Source organism: Amphibalanus amphitrite, unplaced genomic scaffold, assembly GCF_019059575.1.
Source record: "Amphibalanus amphitrite isolate SeventyFive unplaced genomic scaffold, NRLGWU_Aamphi_draft 000606F_arrow, whole genome shotgun sequence".
NCBI classification, from domain to species: domain Eukaryota; kingdom Metazoa; phylum Arthropoda; class Thecostraca; order Balanomorpha; family Balanidae; genus Amphibalanus; species Amphibalanus amphitrite.
The window spans coordinates 408,832-419,482 of NW_024882100.1; the positions used below are offsets into that span (position 1 = coordinate 408,832).

General features: G+C 50.8%; 1 pseudogene; it reads right to left on the reverse strand.

The window, feature by feature from the left end:
• Nucleotides 1–807: 807 nt before the first annotated feature.
• LOC122394697 lies at nt 808–10,140 on the reverse strand (annotated as a pseudogene).
• Between the last annotated feature and the right edge of the window lie 511 nt (nt 10,141–10,651).

Consider the following 10,651-nt stretch of genomic DNA (forward strand, 5'->3'; position numbering starts at 1 on the left):
TCAGAATATTGATCTGTTGGGGCCCGTTTTTCAAATGACTCAATCTGGACGCCACAGTAAACCGATAAAATGCACTAAAATAGTACCTTCCGAACGGAAATTGAATGCTCTTCAAGGAACTGGGTTCAGAATTTGGATAGGGCCTTTAGTTTTTTTCTCTATTTTGAAATGAAATCGAAAAAAATGTCAAATTTTTACAAAATTTCAATATTTTCTTACTTTAACATAGATTTATGACGTTATTTTTACACGCAAATATGCAAAACCGGATATCATTCGAAAGCTTGTGGCATAGGAAGGGCGATGAAAGTTACCGCGAGTCGATTACTCAATTACACCGGACACAGTGGGCCAAAAACCGAATTTCGGGGCCAAAAATCGAAAATCGTCTCTGAAAACCGGAAAAGCATTTTCAGATCAAAACAAATGCCCATTTCGGTTATAATGGGACCCAATGAGTCCAAAAAATCGGTCGTTACTCAGGAACAAAATGACTGTTGCATAGTGTTATATATGTACACGGGGTAAACCGAAACACCTCATTTTGCGTTGCTTTATCTGAGATAAAACCGTGCCCGATTTTAGTCCTGACAGACTCGGAGGTCAAAAGTACGAGTACCGGCCATCCACCGAACGAAGTTCGCATCACAGCTCGTGCCATGCTCGACATGGGCTAGCTGAACTTAGCGTGACGTTCTCCAGAGCATGTTCGGTGACAGTAGCTGGCTATAACAGTATGTAGTTACGAGTTATATGTATGTAGCTGGTACTCTTTCCCATTTCCCAAGCCCCGGACCACAGGCCGACCAGACTCCAGCGCTCCAGCGCGGCGTAAGTGTATTGCTCCGATCCGCGCTGACATGCTCCGATCCACGCTGACACTAGCTCAGATCAAATAAAGTCATCAAAAAGAAAACAAGGCCGCCACACAAGTCTCTCTCGCTGGCAGAAGCTGCGCCGTGTACGGGACGGCGGCGGCGGCTCCGTCCCGGCGCGACGGCAAAAGCCGCAGATTGGCACAAATGGTGTCCCGCCCGGTCGGGCCGGCCAGCGCTCACAATAAATACCGCTGGACGCTCTGGCCTCGACGTGCGGGCGGCCACAGACGGCGGAAGGCGAACCTCACTCGCTCTATCACTCTCTCCCTGTCGCTCCCGTTGCTCTGTCTCTCGGGCGGGTTAGTGGGGCGGCCGCCGGCGCGGTCGCCCGGGCGCGCCGCCATAAGGCACCTGATCTCATCACTGACACTCAGACTGTCGTCGGGCGACCTCAGTTCACACCTCGACCTCGAACGGCGAGCCGGGGATGTCGTTCTCGCCCCAGCGCACCACCAGGATGTACTTGCCACGCTCCTTGACCGTGTAGAACACCTGGTACTGGTTACGGCCTATGTGCTTGATGTGAACCTCCTCGCACGGGTTCTTGGGGCCGAAGCAGCCCACCCACAGCATGTCTTGACCTGTGGGCCGAGAGAAACATCCAAGTGAGCAATTCAGATGACTGTGAGAAAATCAAGATAACTTTAACATGGAAAGTCGGTCGAATCTTCAACGCGTTCGATCGACTTAGACTTCCATACGATCGAACAATCAAACAGCATTGATCATGGAACCGTTCTACGAGCATTAAATCCGAAAGTCCGTTCGGATTCCATGCTGTATAATATACACAAACCTGAAGGAAATCATGAGTCCTTCTGCTCCTCTTATAAATTATTTCGTTCAATATTTCGTTCTATCACCCTACCATTTATCCAAATTAAAAACTACCCCAATCAGCTATACGAACCGCCGAGGACCGTCTATCTCACCTGCTTTTCCGGCGTCCACGGTGAACTGGTTCTGTCTGCCCACAAACGCCTTCTTCAGTCCCATGCCCTTGGAGGTGACCTTGGTGGCGTCCGAGTTGAACTTGGGCATCGAGGGTCCCTTGTTCTCCTGTTTTCGGGCGGACACCTTCTCGATGGTCTCGACGACGACCAGCGACTGCTCCTTGGGACCCCGCTCGGCCAGCTCCTCGCCTAGAGAGCAGATAACAGGGTTAATCAAGAGCGGTCGAGGACGTGACATGAAAACTCGAACGCTCTATTTTGGCACGATATTCACAAAGAGATATTTTCGAGTAGCATTATATTATGTAAATATGGCGTCACAAAATGTCACTTCTGACTGACGTAGGTACCGAAAATTACACGAAAAATCTGCCTAAACGCTAGATGTTTCAAGTTCAGACGTCTAAAAGACGTAAGACTGTTGCATCTTACTTCTTTCAATACTAACCACCAAACCCGCTCTCTTCCATTGTCACTTACCATCGACGTCCACCTTGAAGGGCGACCCGGCGATGTGGTAGCCATCGTACTTGATGCCCACGTAGTAGTGGCCGGGGCTGAGCGGTGTGTAGCGCACCTTGTATCCTTCATCGACCTCGGTACAGTCCATGGCCACCTGGCGGACGGCGGGTGAACTAATGTCAGACGAAGGAATAAGGCCAGAAAGTGAGAGGATATTATGCAGATGGCTGCTAGACATTAGGTCATTACACATTAAAGGTAGTGTGCCAGCTTTCTTGGACCGTATGGAGTTAATGGCCCAGATAAGGAGAACCGGATTTTTAGAACTTATCCATACCTTCAAAACTCATGGAAACTTCTTAAATTCTTCAAATTTTGAGTACCCCAGTGCGAAATTCGCCCCGACGGGTTGTCGGTCGTACCCCAACCACATTTCACACCACTATGAACAACAAATGCACACACTGAAATCGCTATTACCGATATGTTCATCAAATCAAGTTTCGATAAACCCGTTCATCATCATCTCCTGCGGTTTCGAACACGCCTGTTAGGTGGCTTCTGATGCTCGTCGAGGTCGGAATTTCCAAATACGCGTGGTGCGTCGGGCCGCGCGCTCTGACTTCGGCCAAGAAAAATGCGTCAGCTGATCATTGTCATTTCTGCCACTTGCGTGTGGTGAAATGGGGTCATAACTTATAAGACGGCTTTTTCATATCAATTATTTTACATAAAATCATATTTCAAACCATAAATAATGTTCGACAGCCAAATAAAAGAAACAATACCAATACGGGCTTACAGTTTAAGGCTCGACATTGTGTTGTCTACGATTAGACAGCTGATAACTCATTCCCGTACGTCGTATGGTCGTAACACTATAATGACCTTTGCTTATTGTCACAAGTGCGCCGCATTCGCGATTGTTGCCCGACGCCTGTTTGCAGGTGAGCCCACTACAGTTGTTATACATATCTAAAAACCGAAAAACTTTTAGGCGAAAAAGGCACTATTCCAGGCCCATTTTTGATTTTTTTTTTGCGATATTAGGTAAAAACAGAAGCTTCTTATCCTAGGAAAAATAAAATGGGAAATCTTTCAAAGGTGGCACACTACCTTTAAACATGACAGTTCAGTGGCATTGGACGAGTGTGGCACACATCAACGACAAATTAAACGCAGCTGACTACGATCAATTCGATTACCAGCTGTTCATTCATCCTGAATAACAGGCCGTGGAACGCGGGAGCTTTAGGCCTCACTTATCAAATAAGACCTCAACTAAACGCGCCCAAGTCGTTCATCCACCACGGCACTACCGTCGTCGCCTATCCCAAAATCCCACTCATTCCTCCGTACCTTCGAGGGTCCATCCACTGTCACTGCCAGCGTGCCGGCGCCGGCATTGCACGTGTCCACGATGAAGTCCGACTTCTGGCCGGTGGTGCCCTTCTCGAGGCCCTTCCCGTGCGCGTGAATCGCCGCCGGGTCGGCGTCCTGCTTGCCGATCTTCAGCCGGAACGGCGAGCCGGGCACTGTGCACGCTGTTCCACTTGACGTGCAGCTGAGGGGGAGGAGACAGGGTGGGTCAGATGAAGCAATGAGACAACCCCAAGTGGTGGAATGGAGACTCATACTCGTAAGGCGGAAACGTAACTCTGCATTAAGTATTTTCAGCAATTAATACGATTTATTTCACGGATGTTTAGCACGACTGTTATAAAGGTCATACACCATAAGAAGAAAACAAATAAATGAAAATAAATAAGCAGATATTTCAATTAGTATAAGGAATATCATAAAATCATCGCACATTTTAGGTCACTAGACAAACATCTTACACCGAACGCTGCACACACTTCTTATCCTTTTCTGACATCATTTCCACCCTTCACCAGTTTTCTCATTCAGTCAGTCCCTGCATCAGTCCCAACTTTCTCCCCTGCTCCCCACCACACCCTAGCTCCGTAATCCTTACCTGGTGAATGCCGTTCTCCTTGGGCAGGAAGCGCACCGAGTACGTGTCCTCATCCAGGTACTGGGCGAAGCAGTCGTCCTCGTGACCGCTGGGCGACACCACCTTGCAGTCCAGCTGGCCCTTACAGCCGCTGCGGTCCACCGTGAACACGATCGGCTTGTCCACCTGGCGAGAATGGGACATGAAACGTGGGTGATGTGAAGTGGTAGACGCGAGAGATGTGATATGAAAGAGTGGTGTGTCGCAAGCTAGACCTTGATGTAGGCAAAAAGACCCTATTGCGTAGAAGTAGACTCACGTTTTATTAGAACCGCAACGTTCAGAGATGAGGTATGTCTACGTAGGGGTTAAAGCATTTGCTACAATTGTTCACTGTGGAAAATAAAATTGCGTGCAGCAAAGCCTTCGAAAAAATAGGGATGTAATAAGGCAGTTCAAGTTCGACTTATGCCTAGTAACTCAATGGGTTGGACATTCCATGCCTGAGCATCCCTCCCCTACCGTCCCGGAGACATAACCTTCCCCTTACTCTCTCACAAAAGCTTCCGTGACCTTTTTCTTCCCGCCCGTCTGCTGACCTGGACTCCGGCGTCGGGCAGCTGGTTGACGCTGACCCTGTGGGCGTCCTTGTTGGCCGGAGTGACGTACACCTTGTACGGAGACTCGGGGATGTGAGAGTCGTTGAACTTGACACCCACACGGTACTCGCCTGGAGATGAAGAAAGTCGTGAGTGGTTATTTTAGGGAGGGGCCATCGGCCATGGTATAAAAAATACACAGGCGATACCTATAGATGCGCATTGCGCATGTATGTCATGCTGCCTCATGGCGAAGTGTGATGAAAAAGACCCAACACGTATCGGTATCTGAATTCTGAAACTTCATACACAAGATCGGCCATATACAAATAAAAATAAAATGTAAAATAAAAAAGCCCACATGCTTGTCACTTTTCCGTGCATCAAGCCAGTATTATGCTGTGACCGGCGGGTAAATACGTACCAGGCTCGGAGACAATGTAGCTGACATAGCAGGAGCCGTCCTTTCGGTCCTTGAAGTCGATCTCGGCCTTGCTCGGGCCCTCGACACTGATGGCCAGCGATCCGGCGCCGGCCTCTCGGGTCCACACGTTGAACTCGTTGGGCATGTTCTGTTCGCCCCGCTCCAGACCGGGACCGCCGGCGTGGACACGGTGCGCGCCGCCGTCCTGACGGAGGGTGGGTCCCAGGTTAGGTCAGAGGTCATGCTAAAGTTCAGGTCAAAGGTCAGTCGCAGAAAAGCTCCGAATAGTTTAAAGGTCTGGTCATTTGACTGCGTATTAAACAATGAGTAGCAGGCAAGATTAGAGATGTAAGCTAGAACAGCAGGACCATCTTATTCGCCACACAAATTTTGCGTCCGCATCCGTGAAACACTCATGAAATTCCACTATGCTGTATAACGACACACGTATTTCGTCCCAACTTCCCTCCTTCGCCCCAATATCTCTCTTCTCGCTTGCTACCCTCCCTCCTCTTCCTCTCTCCCTTCTCTCCCTCACCTTGAGCGGTCCGACAGTGAACTGGAACGGCGACCCGGGGATGTGCACATCCCTGTACCGCACCGACACCGTGTGGACTCCCAGCTCCTTGGGCACAAAGTTCACCGCGTGCAGGTTATCCTCGAGCTCTGTGATGGTGGCGTCCTCGACCACACCGCCGGGGGAAGCCACGGTAGCAGAGAGGTCCAGGGCGGACACACCCGGCATTTTGAAGGTGAGCGCGCAGCTAGAGCCGACCGTGGTGATGGGGGCGGCGTCGCGGTCCCGCTTGATACGCTCCGTCTGGGTGTTGGAGCCTTCGCCGGTTACCTGTGGTGGATAGAGGGGGAGAAGGGTGTCACAGGGGTCGGGTAGTTTTCTTTAAAAGGGATCTGAATGCAACAGAATGCCGAGATATTTCTCAGATGACGGATTCATGTCATACGGCTGATCTGCACAAGTAAATGAAAAAACTCCAGAAATCAGACACGCTTCTAAAGCAAACAACGCACCTAATTGATGCACCTATTCAGAGGTCCGCTACTGTAATCTACTCCAGTCAGAGTTTTGCTAGTTGTGTCCTGTCTCACCAAAGGCCAAAGCCTCACCTTGGCAGTGAAGGGCGAGCCCTCGACGTGGTGGTCAGCGAACTTGAGGTTGATAATGTAGAATCCGGGCTCCTTGGGGTTGTAGGACACCTCCAGCCGGCCGTCATCCTTGTCGTCGCACTTGATCTCGGCCTTGCTGGGGCCCTCGATCGACATGGACAGACCGCCGTAGCCTGGACGGGGACAGAACAGGCGTGTTTTAGTTTGAAAGCCTTTCAGTCAGTATGATGGTAAGGTAACCGAACTAATGTAACGAGTAACAACACACCGCCGTTGATTTAGATCAGTAACAATATGTGACTGTGTGCAACAGCGATCCAACGCTAAAGTAACCTTACTTTTTTTCCACTTCCTGCTCAAAGATAGCCACCGCAGAGTCCCCGAGGTCTCCATACTACACGTCGATCTCACATGGCACACCACACACTTTCCATCCACATCCACCCACCCGCATCCTTCCCCGTCCCCGTTCCCCACTGACCTGCCTCCTTGGTGTCAATGAGCACCTTGTTGTCCTGGTGGGTCTTGCCCTCCTTCAGCGCCGCACCCTCCACCTTCACCTTGGAGGCGTCTCCCACCTCCTTGGGACTGACGACGATCTTGAAAGGCGATCCGGCGATCTCGACACCCTTCTTCTTGACCATGACCAGGTGCTGGCCGATCTCACGAGGGAGTGAACGAAATGCCTGTAGAGTAACAGAGGAGTGAATGTCAGTCATGGAGTTAGAGCACTGAATGCTCGATGGCTGGTCAAGTGATTGATATGCTGCGTTTCATAGTAAGTGACAGGTGATATTACAAAAACAAACACAGCAATGAAACAATGCAACTGTGATGCAATATGGACAGTTACTCGATCAATTTCAGCAGTAAGAATTTCAACATGATATTGTATTCGAGCCGATTACTTTTAAACACCCACCTTATCTTCACACATCCCAGTGCATTATTTCATAAAATACCGGCCGACCACACCACTCACCGAGGTGGTCGTTGGCGAGTTTCTTGAGGAAGCAGGGCTCCTCCAGTCCGGAGGGAGCGGTGATGGAGGCGTTGAGAGCCTTGATGTCCTTCTCCGTCACCTTTCCGGGCAGGGTAACCTCCGACTGTGAGCCCAGGGACACTTGGTTCCTCTTGCGGCCCTCGCCTGTGGGAAAGAAAGGAGGTTAACAATCGGAACCGGTGGGATGGTGCTCATTTCAATACAGATGGGAAGAAAGTAAAATTGAGAGTGAAGCGTAATTTAACCTGCAGAGCCGACAGATGCAAAATACTTCAATGAACGCCGAGGGGATACCAGCGTTATGCAATGTGTGAAAATATAAGGAAGGATAGCCACGTGTCATAACATAAAACGGTGAAAGGACTTTGAATTTAGCAGGCAGCGTCTGTGGTCAACGCGATTCATGAATGGAAGGCCGCTGGCAAATGACACGGGTCATGAAATAAAGCCTTCGGCTCTGTTGACCTAGGGCTGGCAAACCAATCGCAATAATAACCAAACTGACGAGGGACTGGATTGAATCCAACCTATACACTCCCGCTGCTATGAAGCCACAATCATTAATTCACTTCATCCATAACCATCGGTTATATCTGACAGGCAGGCAGACTCGATGTGTCTTATTACCCATCGCTTCTATCATCACTCCATTCGTCATACACATTGACAAGTGAACTGCCAAAACAAACCCATAGTTCGTAGCACATTAGCCCCACTTATAACTGGAAGCACATCCAATACAACCGCCCTACCCACTGTCTTCCTCTCCACCCCATCCAACTCACTGACCTGTGACCTTGACTGAGTACGGGCTGCCCTTGATGTGTTTGTCGGCAAACTTCACGGCCACCTTGTATTCTCCGGGCGAGGTGGGCAGGTAGGACACGGACACAGTGCCGTCCTTGTTGTCATGGCAACTGATCTCCGCCTTGCTGGGCCCCTCGACGGCCAGAGACAGACCGCCTGAGGGGGGGGGGGGCGTCAGGACCGGAGCTGACACACCTGTGGGGGAGGGGGAGCTGGTGGGGGGGGGGGGAGGGGGGAGCCCAGGGGCGATGACAGGACAGCTGGTCATAATTTGTTACCGGCGCGCTAGCAGTCGGGCTTGGTGGGGAGTTCAGATAACATCGAACAGAAGAACTCAGTTGGGTGTGTGTGGAATTGATACATGTTCAGTAAGTTGTTACTTGGAACACTTTTTTATAATGTAGTTTAGCATCAGAATCAGCCATAGACTATGTATACAGAGATGACAGAAGTCTATGGATCAGGAAATTCTAATAACCATCTCATCATTCGATTTGATCAGATTTAAAATGACCGCAATTCAAGCATAACATGACGCCGAATCGGCTGGAAATGCGTACTATAAATTGCACTGGTCAAATATAAATAAACTGCACCAAATCTCAGCTCGAATAAAAATTGCTTAACTAAGCAATTAAAAAACTGCTCTTATGCCACTGGACAGCGGAAATATACAGCTAAAAGAGCTTCAACAAAGCAGAAACCACACTATATCCACGCTAGAAATTCTGACTAAATCATACGAAAATAAATACCCAAAGCGTATAAAACCCTAATGTTCCTAAATCAGAGCTCCGTCTATACGAATCGCTAAAAGCACTAGAACACATCACACTACTCTCGCCTTCCAAATAAAACCGTTCTCCAACTCACACACCCCTAACCCCACTCGGGTACCGTCTTTGGGACTGTTTGGGACACCCAGGGGTCAACAGCGCCATCTACAGCAGAAGCCGACAGTCGAGCGCCGATCGTCCAATCAGAGACGAATGCTCTGAGCAGCAACCAATTAGAAGCGGGCACGGCACGCCGTCGGCCAATGAGCGGCCGGCATGCGGAGAGTTGTAGGTGATATTTACCGCGCATCTGGTCACTACCTGCGCCGGCGTCCTTGGTCGAGATGGTGAAGTTGGCTGGTTCGCCGGTGATGCCGTGAACCAGGCCGGGGCCGTGCGCGGTCACATAGCCGCTGGAGATGGAGTCGACGTGGAACTTGAACGGAGAGCCTGCGGGAAGAAACAAGGTGTGGTTACATTTTGGGTGTCACTAAGCTGTTCGTCACATATCAATCACAAATCTATAGACAATAAGCTGTCTTTAAATTTTGCAGGAATGTTCACAAGTCAACAATATTGCGTCAAACGACGAGCACGTGGCTTTTGCGACGTGCTCGTCATTTCAGATCTACTGACTACTACATAGAACATGACGAAAGGAAAAAAAAGTTAAGGAAATAGGCGAAAAACGTGTAACAAGCTAGCAGCTTTAAATCCCACCTGTGGAGGGCTTCCCAGGGATGGAGTAACTGGAACGGGCGGAGGTAACACGGTCACTCTCCAGCTCAGACGCACTATCCACCGAGCGACGCTGTCGGTCCTTCCCTGCCGCTCTCCGCCACCGTCCCCAGCTCGAGCTCTGTTTCCCGTCCTCGCCACCACGCGGCGCCACCTCCGACACCGAGGTGGCCGAGCGAAACACGCCCCCTTCCGCCACCGGCCGCCCTCCTCCGCTGCTTGATCCTCCAGTATCGCTCTCAGCCGCAGAGGCAATCTCAGATTCGACACTCTTGGAGGAGGCGCTCTTCAGTCTCGGCGACATCCCCAGCTGCTCCAGTGCCCTTTCGCAGCGCCGCCGCTGCCTCTCAGCAGCTCGATCGCTGTGCTCGTCTTTCTTCTTTACTCGACCCCCGCTGGACATTGGTATACCAAGTGGCGGTTTTCGTGGACGAGCTATGATACCCGGACTGGCTAGCGCAGATCGCAGAGATTCAGCTGAGGAGCTGGCTGAGAGAAAGCCACCGCTTTCTGCAGCCGTCGAGCAGCGGCTTGTCAGTGAGATCTCGTCCAGCCCACGTCGTCTCGGCGTCGCCACCGTCGCTAACGGTGCAGAGACGAATGATTCGTCGGAACTTTCGACGAGCTCTGTGCGACTGGGGCGATGACGCGACTCCGTCCTGACACCACGAGTGGGACAGGCGGTGGGCTGGCTGCGTGGCTGTTCAGGAATCAGACTGGTCACGGTAGTGAAACGCCTCTCCTCAGCGTGAGTCTCACTTCCCAGCACAAACCCGCTACTCAGTGTGGACTGGCAGGGCGCACACGGGTCGCCACCAGCGCCATCTGTTGTCAGTGGACGTAAATTCGACTTGCGTGCCGCCACCACCAGGTGGTGGAATGAGGGCGCCGGTCTTCGCGCGAGTGGCGTCGGTTTGACAGCAGTCTGC